We start from the raw sequence: 13,686 nt of genomic DNA, 5'->3' as shown, positions 1-13,686 counted from the left end.
AAACAAATATTTTTTAAATGATACATATATATATTAAAAGTATAAAGTTATATGACGGGACAGGAACAATGATCACTAACTTTAGAACAATGGCCAACTCTGATATGGTAGAGAGGGAGAAGAATATGACTAGAAGAGAGAAAACGGAGGCTTAAAATATATTTGTAATGATTTTGATTTAAAGCTGGGATACGCAATATATTATTCTCTCTTTGTATGTCTGATATATTTCATAATGAAAAGAAAAAGGAATAACCATTGATCTATTACAGATAGAGTAGAATAATATATGTCTTCTGGTCATGGGTCTCATTATTAATCAAAGGTATTAAAATGCTATCATGGTAACAATCTAGATCAATTGTTACAAAGTAATGGAACACCAGACCTTCAAAAATGATAAAATTCTGCAATACAGAAGTTTGAAAATCATTATCAGGAGACATTGGATTTCAAAATAATGTTTCCATGGGAAACTATAAATATCATAAGGTAACAAAATAATTTGGCATGTTATTATTTTCATTTACTAGCTCTAAATTTGACCTCATTTTTTTTTTGTTTTTTAAAGATTGGCACCTGGGCTAACAACTGTTGCCAATCTTCCCTTTTTTTTTCTCCCCCAAAGACTGGCACCTGGGGTAACAACTGTTGCCAATCTTTTTTTTTTCTGCTTTTATCTCCCCAACCCCGCCCCCCTCCCCCACCCCCCCCCCCCGTACACAGTTGTATATCTTAGTTGCACGTCCTTCTAGTTGTGGGATGTGGGACGCCGCCCCAACGTGGCCTGACGAGCTGTGCCATGTCTGCGCCCAGGATCCGAACCCTGGGCCACCGCAGCAGAGCGAGCGAACTTAACCACTCAGCCATGGAGCCGGCCCCCAACCTCATTTTTATATTCTAAGCAAAATAAAAAGCTTAAATATAAAGTACATAGAATAGGTATTTTTTAACACATGAATCATATCTTCAAAACTATCAATTCTTGTAACCGAAATCTTTTTTTCACTAAATATAATTATAAATTTGAAATACAAGTATATCCTAATAGAAAAATATTCTGTAGGTGCTCTAACAGATTATGAAATAAACAATTAGGAGAGGAAGAAAATACAATGTAGTCAGGCAAGAAATAAGTAGAAAACCTACTGAGGAAAACTAAAGACCTAAATAAATGGAGAGAGATACTACATTCAGGGATGAAAGACTCAATATTGTCAAGGTGTCAGTTTCTCCCCAAGTTCATCTACAGATTCAGTGAAATCCCAATCAAAATCTAACAGTGTTTTAAACAGAAACTGACAAGTTGACTCTAAAATTTACATAGCAAACAAAGAACTTAGAATAACCAAAACAATCTTCAAAAAGGACAAAGTTAGAGGACTCACACTATCTGATTTCAAGATTCAGGATACAGCTACAGCAAACAAGACCAAGAATACTGGTATAAACATAGATAAATCATGAAACAGAATAGACATTACAGAAACAGATCCACAAATATAATGTCAACTGATTCTCAACAAAGATGCCAATGCAACTCAGTGAGGAAAAAAGGAAGTTTTTTCAACAAACGGTGCTTTAACAACTGGTTAAACAAATGGGGGGAAAAAAATCCCAAACCTTGATCCCTACTAAACACTATTCATAAAAATCACTTTAAGATGTGTCATAGGAGCCGGCCCAGTGGTGCAGCGGTTAAGTGTGCACGTTCCACTTTGGCGGCCCAGGGTTCACCAGTTCAGATCCCGGGTGTGGACATGGCACCATGTGGCAAGCCATGCTGTGGTAGGCGTCCCACATATAAAGTAGAGGAAGATGGGCAAGGATGTTAGCTCAGGGCCAGTCTTCCTCAGCAAAAAAGCTAAGGACTGGCAGCAGATGTTAGCTCAGGGCTAAACTTCCTCAAAAAAAAAAAAAATCATGGACCCAAAAATAAAAGCTAACCTAGAAAATTTTAGAGGAAATTATAGAAGACTATCATAGATTTCTTAGAAAATCTAAAGCACAAACAGCACTAATTATTTAAAATACTGATATATCTGAGTTCATCAAAATTTTAACACTTATGAAAATAAAAAACAAGGCCAGACTAGGAAAAAGTTTTTCCACACATATATCTGACATATCCAGAACATATAAGGAACTCTTACAACTCAATAAAAAGACAAACTACCAATATAAAACAGGCAAAAGACTAGAACAAACATTTCACAAAAGAAGGTATCAAATGCCAAAAAGTACGTGAAAGATTAATATTATTAGTTATCAGATTAAAACAAGTTAAAATCAGAATGACATACCATTTTTCGATTACTAGAACAGATAAAGTCAAAATGATTACACCAAATATTGACAATGATATAAATGTAACAACTGTAACTCTCATACATTGTTGGTGGGAGTGTTACATCACAAAACCACATTGGTAAAAAGTTCCCTTTCTTGCATGAAATAGCCATTTTATGAAAAGACTAATGAGGTACCTGTAAATCTTAACCTTACTGATTTCTGATTTGTCTATTTCCTTGCAAATATTTGAGACTTGTTAAAATAATCTTTTAATCCAATCATCTCAGGTTTAAAATTTAGCCATTTCCTCTGTGAATCACAATACAATACTAGAAAAAGGGTAAGTCACAGGCTATTATTTAAGTGATCCAATGAGTCTTTACGTTGAGTTTCACATAATTTCATATGTCAAAATATAAGATGGGACAAATTTCTTCCACTTGATTTATCAACGTTGCTGAAACTCAATTAAATTTAGAACTTTGTTAACGGACAAGAAACAAAGCTCCATTCTAATATAGGTTGTTTGTTGGAGTTGTCAAAATGCTACTATAAAGATCTCCAAAATTCTAAAAAATGACTGTGAAATTAGGTTTCAAATACTTAATAATCACTGTTTTTGTTTAGTCCTCCCAAAGGGGTCAAAATGTAGTAAGAAATACATAAATGAAGACTTGTTAGCAAAAGAATCAGGAAAAAAGGGTAAGATATTCTAATTTTGCCTTTTAATTACCTAATTGTAGAGCACAAGGAAAAGTATATAGCTTCTTAGCTCAAAATTATTTCTAAGATGACTTAACAAAAATCTCACATAGGCTTTAGGATGTTAACTTTTTTTGCCTTAAAAAAATCATTTTAAATAAAAAAAAAACCCTTAAATAAAATGGAATTTAAACTACATATACTGTGTTAATTATTCCTGTCCCCTAAATTGTTAAAGTTACCCTTGTGGTGAGCGCAAACATTGACAATTTCTTGTCAATCACCTATAAAAATGTCATAAGATCACTCAATGTATTCTTCTGCCTCATGTACACATGCAATACTTTAAATAAAATTACATTATTTCTATAGCAGCTTTCATATTTCACTTCCATCCTTAAATTAAACAATTTAATCTACATAAAACAAACTTCACTAAAGTCAAAAGGCATTAAGAACTTTGTGTTGGATTTGTACAAAAACGCACAAATACAATCCAGATGTTTTATATGTTAATAACATAATCAACTCTTACAGATTTTATTTCTTAATTTTCTAGCAAAGTACCACTTTTTAGCAATTCAGAATTTTAAAATTCATATTTCAATATAACTACTAGTGCCATTTATGCTAATGAGAGCATAAATCTATTCAAACAGAGAAGTTCCTCATAAATCTTAGCGGCCCTATAGCTGTAAACTGCAAGATTCTAGAATTAGGCCACAAATAATGTTGCTACATAGTCTGACAGTTCTATTGTTATTTAGCACCCATTGTTGTAATTTCTGTGGTAAATGACTAGCTTGCAATGCAATGGTAAAAATCGCTGCTTAAAATGAACAAAGTTGATCACTACAATAGGTTCAACCAACATCCTATTGTAATCATTCCACAATATATGTAAATCAAACTATCATGCTGCATGCCTTAAACTTATACAGTGATGTAAGTCAATTATTTCTCAATAAAACTGAGGAAAAAATGAACAAAGTTGATCCCTGAAGTAAGGTTTTCAGGGCACTTTACAGAACTAATCCATGACCAAAAAACAGCTAAGTAAATTGTTAGCACTTTTCACTTAAGTTTAATTTTTCTTCTGTTGGCCTTATCCCCTGTCACAAACTACATAAATAAGAGTTTAGTGGAAACATCTATCCTTATTCCGAAACAATATTAAAAACATTAAAGGAAGTACAGTGGATGTGCAGTAAAATAATCTATGATTAAAGAATCTGAAGGAGCATTTTTAATATATATGAGAATGAAAGCTGAAAAGTAATTGCAACAATCTTTACCAGGAATAATATGAATCTTCTTTAAGAGAATGAACTCCACCAAATACTTTAATTCAATACAGGACTAAATAGTCCTAAATTGCTTTAATACAAGGGGGAAAAAGAATAAATTTTTGACTAATGGCTTTTAGATACTAAAAGAAAGTTACCATGGGAACTTGGAGACTCTCTGAAAGCCACTAAAAAACAAGATAGTGATGGTCTCAGTCCTATTTGGGGACAATGACTAGGTCAATTAACTTCTTAAGGTAGCCCCTCATACCACTGTGATTTCCTTCTAACTCCTTCACTGTTCAACCCAGCACTCCATGCAGGGACAAAGGAGAAAACACTTAAGAAGTACAATTAATTCAGACTGAGGGTAGGGGTAAGGGTAGAAAGAGGAAAAGGCAACAGGAGGAATAATGCTTGTGTCCAGGGGTAAGAAATAAGTATTTTAAGTGACGCTCACAAAGTGCAATACTATTCTTTGACTTTGTTTACTCAGTACTTGATTAAATTCCCCAAATTTAATTCTTCTTTCTCTTCCAAAGCCCCAGCTTCAAATTAAGAAGTTGATTAAACATACACACAAATGCCGTAACTGGTCCCTGACTAGGACTTCATATTTTCTATGAATGGCAATAATAATACAATAATGAGGGCAATACTCTTATTGTTTAGTATTCCAATGTGACCAAAAAGTTTTGATAAGGGGTACTTTGACTTTTATAAAACAATTCTAATACAGTGCATTCTGAAAAAGTAGCCCCAAGAAACTACTCCAAATAATATGTTCATATTTTAAACTCTTTTCTAAAATCCTAGGGAAACTCTTCTAAACAGGCATCTCTTAATGGGTTAACATAAATTACAAAATAAAACATACACACTAAAGAAGTGGTTCTCAAACGGAGGTGATTTTTTTTGGCATTACCTGGAAACATTTTTGGTTGTCACAACTTGGAGGGTACTACTGGTATCTAATGGGTACAGATTAGGGATGTTGCAAAACATCCTAAAATGCACAAGACAGTCCCCTACAAAAAGTCCAAAATGTCATTAGAGCCGCTGTCAAAAAAAATTTTTTGCTCTAAAGGAACACTGAAGGTTAGTAAATTATTTACTGTTAGAATTTCTGTGTTGTAGTTTGTTATCAGAATCTGACAAGATGATAAGAAAGACTATTCAGTGAAATCCCAGAGGGAGTATTGTCATGGCACAGAACAGGAAGGCAAAAATCACTGAGAATGCTTAGTGGTTATGTTTAACGTAATCTACTGCAGCTGATGGCTCAGAAAGAAATAAGTTGCTTTAAAACTGAAATTGGCAGTAACACTGCAAAAAGATCAATTTTATTTATAATCTGAAACTAATAGAGTTTCCCCCCTTAAAGTACATGGATTTCCTTGAACCACTGACAACACGCACTGGATGTCACAGCAAAAAATACAGACATAAAGTTTTGATCAGCATTCTGTAAGGTGATTTTGTCAAACAAGATATAGAGATCATACTGTCCTTCCAGAATACCTTAAAAATATATCTTTTCAAAATTAGTTGTTCATTTTACTAAAACACATGCATGGAAATAGCATACATTCTAATTCACAGTAGTTCCTTAAGTAATGCTTATTGAAATGAATGTTTAAAACAATATGCCCAAAATGAAAATACAGGGTTTAGACCTCTCAAAAAATGCCAAGAATTAAAATTTCACTATGTTTCACATAAAAACTGGTAAGGTAATACTTCACAAGTAGAAAAGTCCTACAATCCAAGAACAGCCAAACTGTTAGAAATCATCCTGAGCTGATCCTCTCAAAGGAGGGTATTTAAACTCCTAGGCACACACAATGATAAGCCAAGGAGTACTCAAAGTGACAAAATAGAGACTGTAATTTTAAGTCAGGAGCAACCTAACCTATTAATTAAACAGAATGGCAAAGGTAGTAAATCCTTTGCAGTAACCTACCACCCCACCAGTGCCATTCCACTGGATTGTTTATTTTGGACTTCCTTCCCTCCACCCTTCAGAGGTTCTAGATTACCTAACAATGACCACTTGGTTTACTGTATACCAATCCATTCTCACTGCTGTGTTCCCTCCTCTGTTTGGGATTTGTATCTGGTTAAAAGCATGAGCACTGCTATTAAACTTCCTAGATTAAAGTATTTATCCATAACTGACTAGCTATAATTTGACCTCAGGTAAGTTAATTAGCTTCTATGTGCCATAGTTTTCTCATCTGAAAAAAAAGAAGAGTGGGCATACCTCACAGGATAGTTGTGATATTTAAATAATCTAACATATGCAAAAAGCATGGGATGGTGCCTGGAACACAGTAGTGCTCAATAATAACTACTTGTTGTTGTTCAAAAAAGAACTGAATCAATTTAGAAAAATTTAATTTCAAGTAGAACATTTGGTGGATCTATGTCAACCTAAGCTAGAACTATATTTCTTAAAATTCTCTTCTCTGGACAGCTCAAAGTTGGCGTTGGCTACCAAAGATGTTTTCAGCAAGACTTGGAAGGTGGAAGTGGAGTAGCAGCCATATTCTTTTCATACCCAGAATGTCAGCATGGTATGAGGTGATACTGCTGTTCATGCATGTTGCTGCTTATCTGCTGGCCCACCTAGTTGATACAAGTAGCAGCCAGCCTCGTAGCAACACCTGCTTTTGCCAAATCTCCTTCAACTTTTCTGACTCCTGAGTCTGGAGCATTATTCATTGTTAGCTTTGTGATGAAGGATGCTATATTCTCTCACGAGATACCTACATCATCAAAGTTGGAAATAGTGTGAGACCAAGTTCCACTAACCCTCACAGGTTCCCGTTTGGCCTTGCTTCCCCCCTCACTTCATGTCCATCTTCCCTTCTTGACTTTCTGCCTTGCTAACTTCAAATAACACTACCAAACACAGAAGAAACAACTCCCACAACTGAGTATGAAGAAATCTCTATAATAAAACTCTTACATGTATATCTCCTAGTGGTCTGCTTCTCTGACTAAACCTTGACTGATACAGAATTTCTTCAAGATGCATTTTTGTATTCTTTGAGAATATTCAATATAAATCAAGAAAAACAGGATGGATAAAACTCATAAGAAGTGTTAACCACAGACAGTAAATTAACTAATATCTTATGAGATACAGGTAGAATTCACAAAGTGTGAGTAAGCAAGCAGCTTATGAAACATACGTAGGATTCAAAAAATGTATTAAATATACATAGTAAATCAGTAATCTGTAAGGACAAGGGGAGAGAAACATAAACATTGCATGCAGCAGGACGCAGGTAGTTTGATCTGTCTTGCTTGCATTCTATCCTCAGTGTGCTGACTGTCTTTCTCTCTTTCCTCTTGCTTCTCACTTGTGTTGTGATTAATCTTGATTGCGCTCTGATCCAAATTTTTGCCTTTACTTGACTTGCAACCTGCTTTAGAGAGTTAGTGATTTATTGACTATCTTGGAAGTAAGTCCACGACACGCAGTATTTTAAGGTGAAACTGTAGTGCGTGTAATAAACTGACACTTTATGAAAAGATTAAGTATACACTGTAAGACCCTACTTATGTAAACAGTCTAACCACCAAGTTTCTAAAAAGTTTGATATGTCTCTTTCATAAAATAAACACAGCCATGACTTTTTTGTTCCTCTTTATTTCTCAAGGGGTCTACTACTATTACAGAAGATACAAATTTATCATCCAATCTTTAAAACATATTTATACCAACTTAATTTATAGTATGTGAAGCTCAACATGTATTTAGGATCAACAAAATCAAAATAGAAAGGTTCAGTACTGATATTACACCACAGCGAGGGGGCCAGCCCCATGGCTGAATGGTTAAGTTCGCGTGCTCTCCTGCAGCGGCCCAGGGTTTTGCTGGTTCGAATCCTGGGCACAGACACGGCACCGCTCATCAGGCTATGCTGAGGCGGCATCCCATATGCCACAACTAGAAGGACCCACAACTAAGAATATACACTATGTACCAGGGGGCTTTGGGGAGAAAAAGGAAAAAATTTTAAAAAAGAAATTATACCACAGCAAGAGACACAATTAAAAGAAAAGTCCATATCAACTAAGAGTGTTTAATATTATCTAGAAGATGGTAATTTCTTCAAAGAAATTTAAGGCAGTGAAACAAAGTGTTTATATAAGTATTGAACCCTTTACAGGATCCCTGGTTCCTCTCCAGTAGCCACTCTCCTCTTCTTCCTTCTGAATAGAATCCCCTTTATTCAGAAACCAAAAAGTTAGTGCAACCTCCACTCCAAGTCCAAGCTTGTCATGGTAATTCCATCCCCCTCGACTGGTTCAAGAACCAGAACTAAAGCCAATCAATATACAGCATTTCATGGCAATTGTTCCTGATTCAAAGGTGGGTATGAGGCCTAAGATGTCCCAATCACACTGAATGAAAGAAGTTTTTATTCCACAGAAAGAAAACAGTATCTGTTTCTGTCTATCTAGCATACACATGATGTTAATTTAAATTAACAGAAGTTTCTTATATTCGAGGTAATGGTTCTCAAAAAAATTAAGACTTTGTAAGAAAATTATTAAAGCAAAATTTATCTGGAAAACATGAGCTATTTCAAATAATTGAGAAAATATTACTTTTTATAACTAAGGATACAGTTAATACATCAAGTTTAAAGACTCCACCAATTTCCATCTTGAAAGAGAAATCCCAAATAAAAAGATCACTATTCTTTAATAATATTTGCATTTTTAGTGATTGACAAACTTCAAAATTCAAATTGAATTGGGCTGACTCAATTTCACACTGTTGCCATTTTACCCAATTATGTTGATTATAATGCTGTATTGCTTCTTATTAAAGACACTAGCAGGGGCCAGCCCCAGTGGCCTAGTGGTTAAGTTCAGCATGCTCCACTTTGGCAGCCAGGGTTTGGTCCTAGGTATGGACCTACACCAGTCTGTTAGTGGCCATGCTTTGCTGGTGGCCCACATACCAAAAATAGAGGAAGATTAGCACAGATGTTAGCACAGGGTGGAGATTCCTCAGTGAAAAAAAAGACACCATCAAGTATAACATTACTTCATATGTGCATAGAATTGGAACACCCCAGAAGTATACCTTTGTGTAAGATTAAAGACAAATAAGCCCTTCTGGTTGATGGGAATAGCAACAAAACTCATGAATTAACCTTTGCCCTGGGTGAAAGGTGGGGGACAAAACCTCCCCAAAGAATTTAAACCACAACTCAATACTCACACAGTTAAGGCAGTGTAAATTCACACTAACAGTAAAGTCCAAATATCATCTAACAGATAACTTAATTCAAAATGGTGTCAGGTTGATGGTATCTGAGATGACTGGCAGAAGCAAACATGAACTCCCTCTCTAAGATCAGGACTTCAGCTAAGGCCAAGAGTAGTAGCAAAAGGCCATTTATTTTAAGATGCAGGCTAATTTCAGAAACGTTAAAACTGGGGGGAAAAATGTACCTCAGAATTGACAAAAGATGCTATAAATTAAATATGATAAATGATATATTTTAAAGAGAATAATAAATACATGAAATTTAATTATAATATGGGGAGGAGCCCATAAAAATATTTTTTAATTACTGCAACATGTAGTTTTAAATCTGGCTGCTGATGAAATCACTCTCTCCATACATTCAAAACAAACCTTTTGAAATACATGAATTTCTAATACATCCATCTGAATCTTCGTTTTAACCATCTTAACACTTTAACACATGGCTAAAAGCAGCTTAATTTTTATCCTATTTGTTCTTCTCTTTGTAATCTTAAGATTCTGGCCACAGAAGAGTAAAGCCTTAGGCATTTATTTGTATATAATTTAATTGTACTATACTTTCGAGATGTCCACTAATCAGAATGTATTGCATATCAGAAAATTTTAATATCTTAAGTTCTTTTTCAACTCTTACAAGTAATATTTTTGTCAAACTGTCAACTTCCATTTTGAGCAAAATTACTTTCACAGTCTAATCTTAACCAATGGGGTAGAAAGAAATTCTGCCTTATTCCAAATTATTTAAGTTTATCATAAACTATTTACTTACTCAACAACTGGAAACATTCACATACCAGAAGAAGACATTGTCTTACCTCTCGTGAAGCTTAGAAGCTAGTTGGAAACAAGATATACATCTCAAACATTAAATGTGAATAACACAAGTTTATTCATCGAATTTATATACTGAGTACCTGTTACATATGTCAGGAAACATGTAGTCTTTTCAACCAGGGTTCCTCATTTGAACCATAAAACACAGAAAATGACTTGGGTAATTATTTTCTCAATTCTTCGAGATGTGGTACATAATTATTATTCTAGATGCACAGGATAAAAGGGATCCCAGAAGAGAATGGATGAGAAGGAAAAGTGATGAGTAAGATGTAGATACACATATTTGTGTGTGAGTGTATGTGTGTGGGTGTGTGTGAGGAAGACTGGCCCTGAGCTAACATCTCTTGCTAATCTTCCTCTTTTATTTGCTTGAGGAAGACTGTCACTGAGCTAACATCTGTGCCAATCTCCCTCTATTTTATGTGGGATGCCACCACAGTGTGGTTTGACAAGCAGTGCTAGCTCTGGGCCGGCCCCAGAGTAAGATGTATTTTTTGTTTATAATAAACAAGTGGCAAAGATAAATAATTAAACCAGTCATTAAGGTACAACTATGGAAACATACAGTAATGGCCCCCAAAAGCCATTTCCTATGGGGAACAAATAAATAATTTAATGAGGGCAAAAAATCCAAATAAAGAAAATATTATTTTTGTTGAGATAGAAAGACCTTGAAAAGAACGCATGATTTAAATATTTGAAAGTAGATACCGAGGGATAATATAAAAAGTATTATAAGAGTTGATAGGCATTGGTATAAAGACCTAACCAGGAAATTGGCTGATACTTCAAAGTCGATAGACCTGTTTCCTACCAAAAGCAACCCTTTCTCGATGAGGAACTAACATCTTGATTAGGTCCTTGCCAATCATGTAAAATCATGCTGTTAAGAGAACTCAATCACAACTCTCCCTCACCCTCAAGATAGCAGATTTATGTTGATTGAAATTTTAACCTGAGCCATACAGACAGACAGATCAGAATTACTCTGTTAAGGTTTCTCTTAACAATAAATTTTACGAAACTGCCTTTGAGAGGTAGGCTAAAGTGTCAATACTTTTTAGCCTAGAAGGTAATATTTTGAAGAACAAACAAAGTAGTTAAACAGTTTATTTCACTACATTAGATAATACATGAGCAGTTGCAAAGACTGAAATATTTGGATTTCATCTGATAGACAATAGGGAATCTCTGTGGGGTTTCACACAAAATCATTTGGCAATTTATACAGCATAAAATAAGAAAGAAGGCAAAATTAACAAGAGAACATTCAAACTATCCAAACCATTCTGTGATTAATGCTGCCCATCTAGTCTAAAATATGGGAGGTGGGAATAAACAGCAAGAGATAAATTTAAAAGAAACTTAAAAAAAATTTAAGACCTGTTGACTAATTAAATAAGCAGTAAAGGAGAGAATAGATAAAACATATGTCATTAGCCATTTGAGAAGAACAATACTAGTTTACATGTTCAGGACCTAAATGAAAATGAGAATGGTTAAAACAATGTTTCAGATTTGATATCTTAATAGCTTATCTAGTGGAGGGAGAAAGTCTTTAATTAAATGTAAAATATCAAAACATAAGAAAACAATTATTTTTAAAACCACTTATAATCTCTGCAACTAGAGATAATTCTACAAAACTGATTATATTATGGTAACAAGTTTCAAAAATTCCCCTCAACCTATAAACAACCATTTCTCTTCTTTAGAATAAAAGATTCAAGGTAATCTACACCCTTTTGCTCATCACTGGAAATACATGAGCAGAAAAACTGAAAATATATTTTAAAACTAATACACTTCCAAATTAAATAGCAGCTGAATATATAGCTTTAAAACTTTCTTAGGAGCAGAACCGATTTTTCAAACAGAATCTTTCAGGGTAGTCCAACAAACAAATCAGAAAAAAAAAGTTGCTCTTATGGAAGCTAGAAATGAGAGTCCAGAAACCCACCCTAATGGCAACTCTAAAAAACCTTTGGGCTCTGCAGAACACAGTTTTAAAATAAAATTAAATGGAAAAGAGAACCGTGTATCACTTTGGTCCAGTGAAATAAAATCCGCACAACTAACACTAAATTAAATTAGTTATCTTATTGACAGATTGAGATATACAAGTGAAATAGGCAGTACTTAAAAACTGAATGGAATAAAAAGGCTAATATTTGGTTAAAAGAGAAGGCAGTCAATAATTATTTACTTCAACAGCTTGAGAAAGTAAAATATTATCATGAGAGATTATACTTGCTTAACTTTAATAACTTTCCCATGTTCATACTGATGCTTGGTTTCTAAGCCTAAATTTCAGAAAAACGGTTTGATCAACTGCTGAGTTAAAAGATCTCCTACTGCTTTTGTCTTTTAGTCTCCTACTGTCTACAAGGACCTCCCCCAAGAATCATGGAGTACGAACTATAGGATTGCTCATGTCTGGTTGCTTGTCTCCCAGCCTGCACTCATTACTTCACCCCATTAACATTCCATGCTGGGAGTCCTTTGCCAGTTTTATGAGGCGAAACCACAAAATGTCAGGTTAACCAAATCCTCACACAGCAATTTCACCTTGAAATACTGCCTGTCAAGGACTTGCTTCCAAGATATTCAATAAATCACTAACTCTATAAAGCAGGTTGTAAGTCAAATAAAGGCCAAAATTTGCATCAGAGCGCAATCAAGATTAATCACAACACAAGCTGATGATTTAGAACTACAACCTAAGGGGGAGAGAGAGTACAGCAGTATGATTTCAAGTGTACCTGGTAGCCTATGTCAGTTTTTAGTTGCGCTTACAGTTATACTTACCTCTCTATTATAACCATTTCCAACCATTCAGATACCTAACTTGAGACAGTATGTCATAGAGAGCTTTGGAGACATGAACATACTGGCTCAATTCTTGGTTCTGCCACTTACTAACTATGTGTCTTTCAGATGGTTAATACCCTCCCAAGCTTGTTTTCTCAACGTAAAAATAAAGCAAGTAATTCTTTATTCATAGGGATATTCTTGTTTTAAAAAGATGTAAGACAAAAGCACTAAGCACAGAGCCTGATAATAGTAATTATAATAAATGTTCAGTAATAGTAATAATAATAAATGTTTAATAATTGCTAGTTATCTTCCCTCTATCCTTTGTAGAGACAGAAAATTGCCAACTTTAGTACGAGTTACTGTTCAAACTCTCTACACTCTCTAAGGAGATCATAAGTAATAAATCTCATCTCTGCATGCACAGTCACGGAGTTAAGAAAGTCAGGGTGGGTAGGA

General features: G+C 34.6%; 1 protein-coding gene across 12 annotated transcripts in view; it reads right to left on the bottom strand.

Moving 5' to 3' along the window:
- VPS13B (vacuolar protein sorting 13 homolog B) overlaps window positions 1–13,686 on the bottom strand; it is a 781,052-nt gene that overhangs the window by 510,860 nt on the left and 256,506 nt on the right. The window lies entirely within an intron of this gene.

Source organism: Equus asinus, chromosome 12 (assembly GCF_041296235.1).
Source record: "Equus asinus isolate D_3611 breed Donkey chromosome 12, EquAss-T2T_v2, whole genome shotgun sequence".
Lineage (NCBI taxonomy): Eukaryota > Metazoa > Chordata > Mammalia > Perissodactyla > Equidae > Equus > Equus asinus.
The sequence above is the reverse complement of the archived record's forward strand: the minus strand, read 5'-3'. Positions and strand labels throughout refer to the sequence as shown.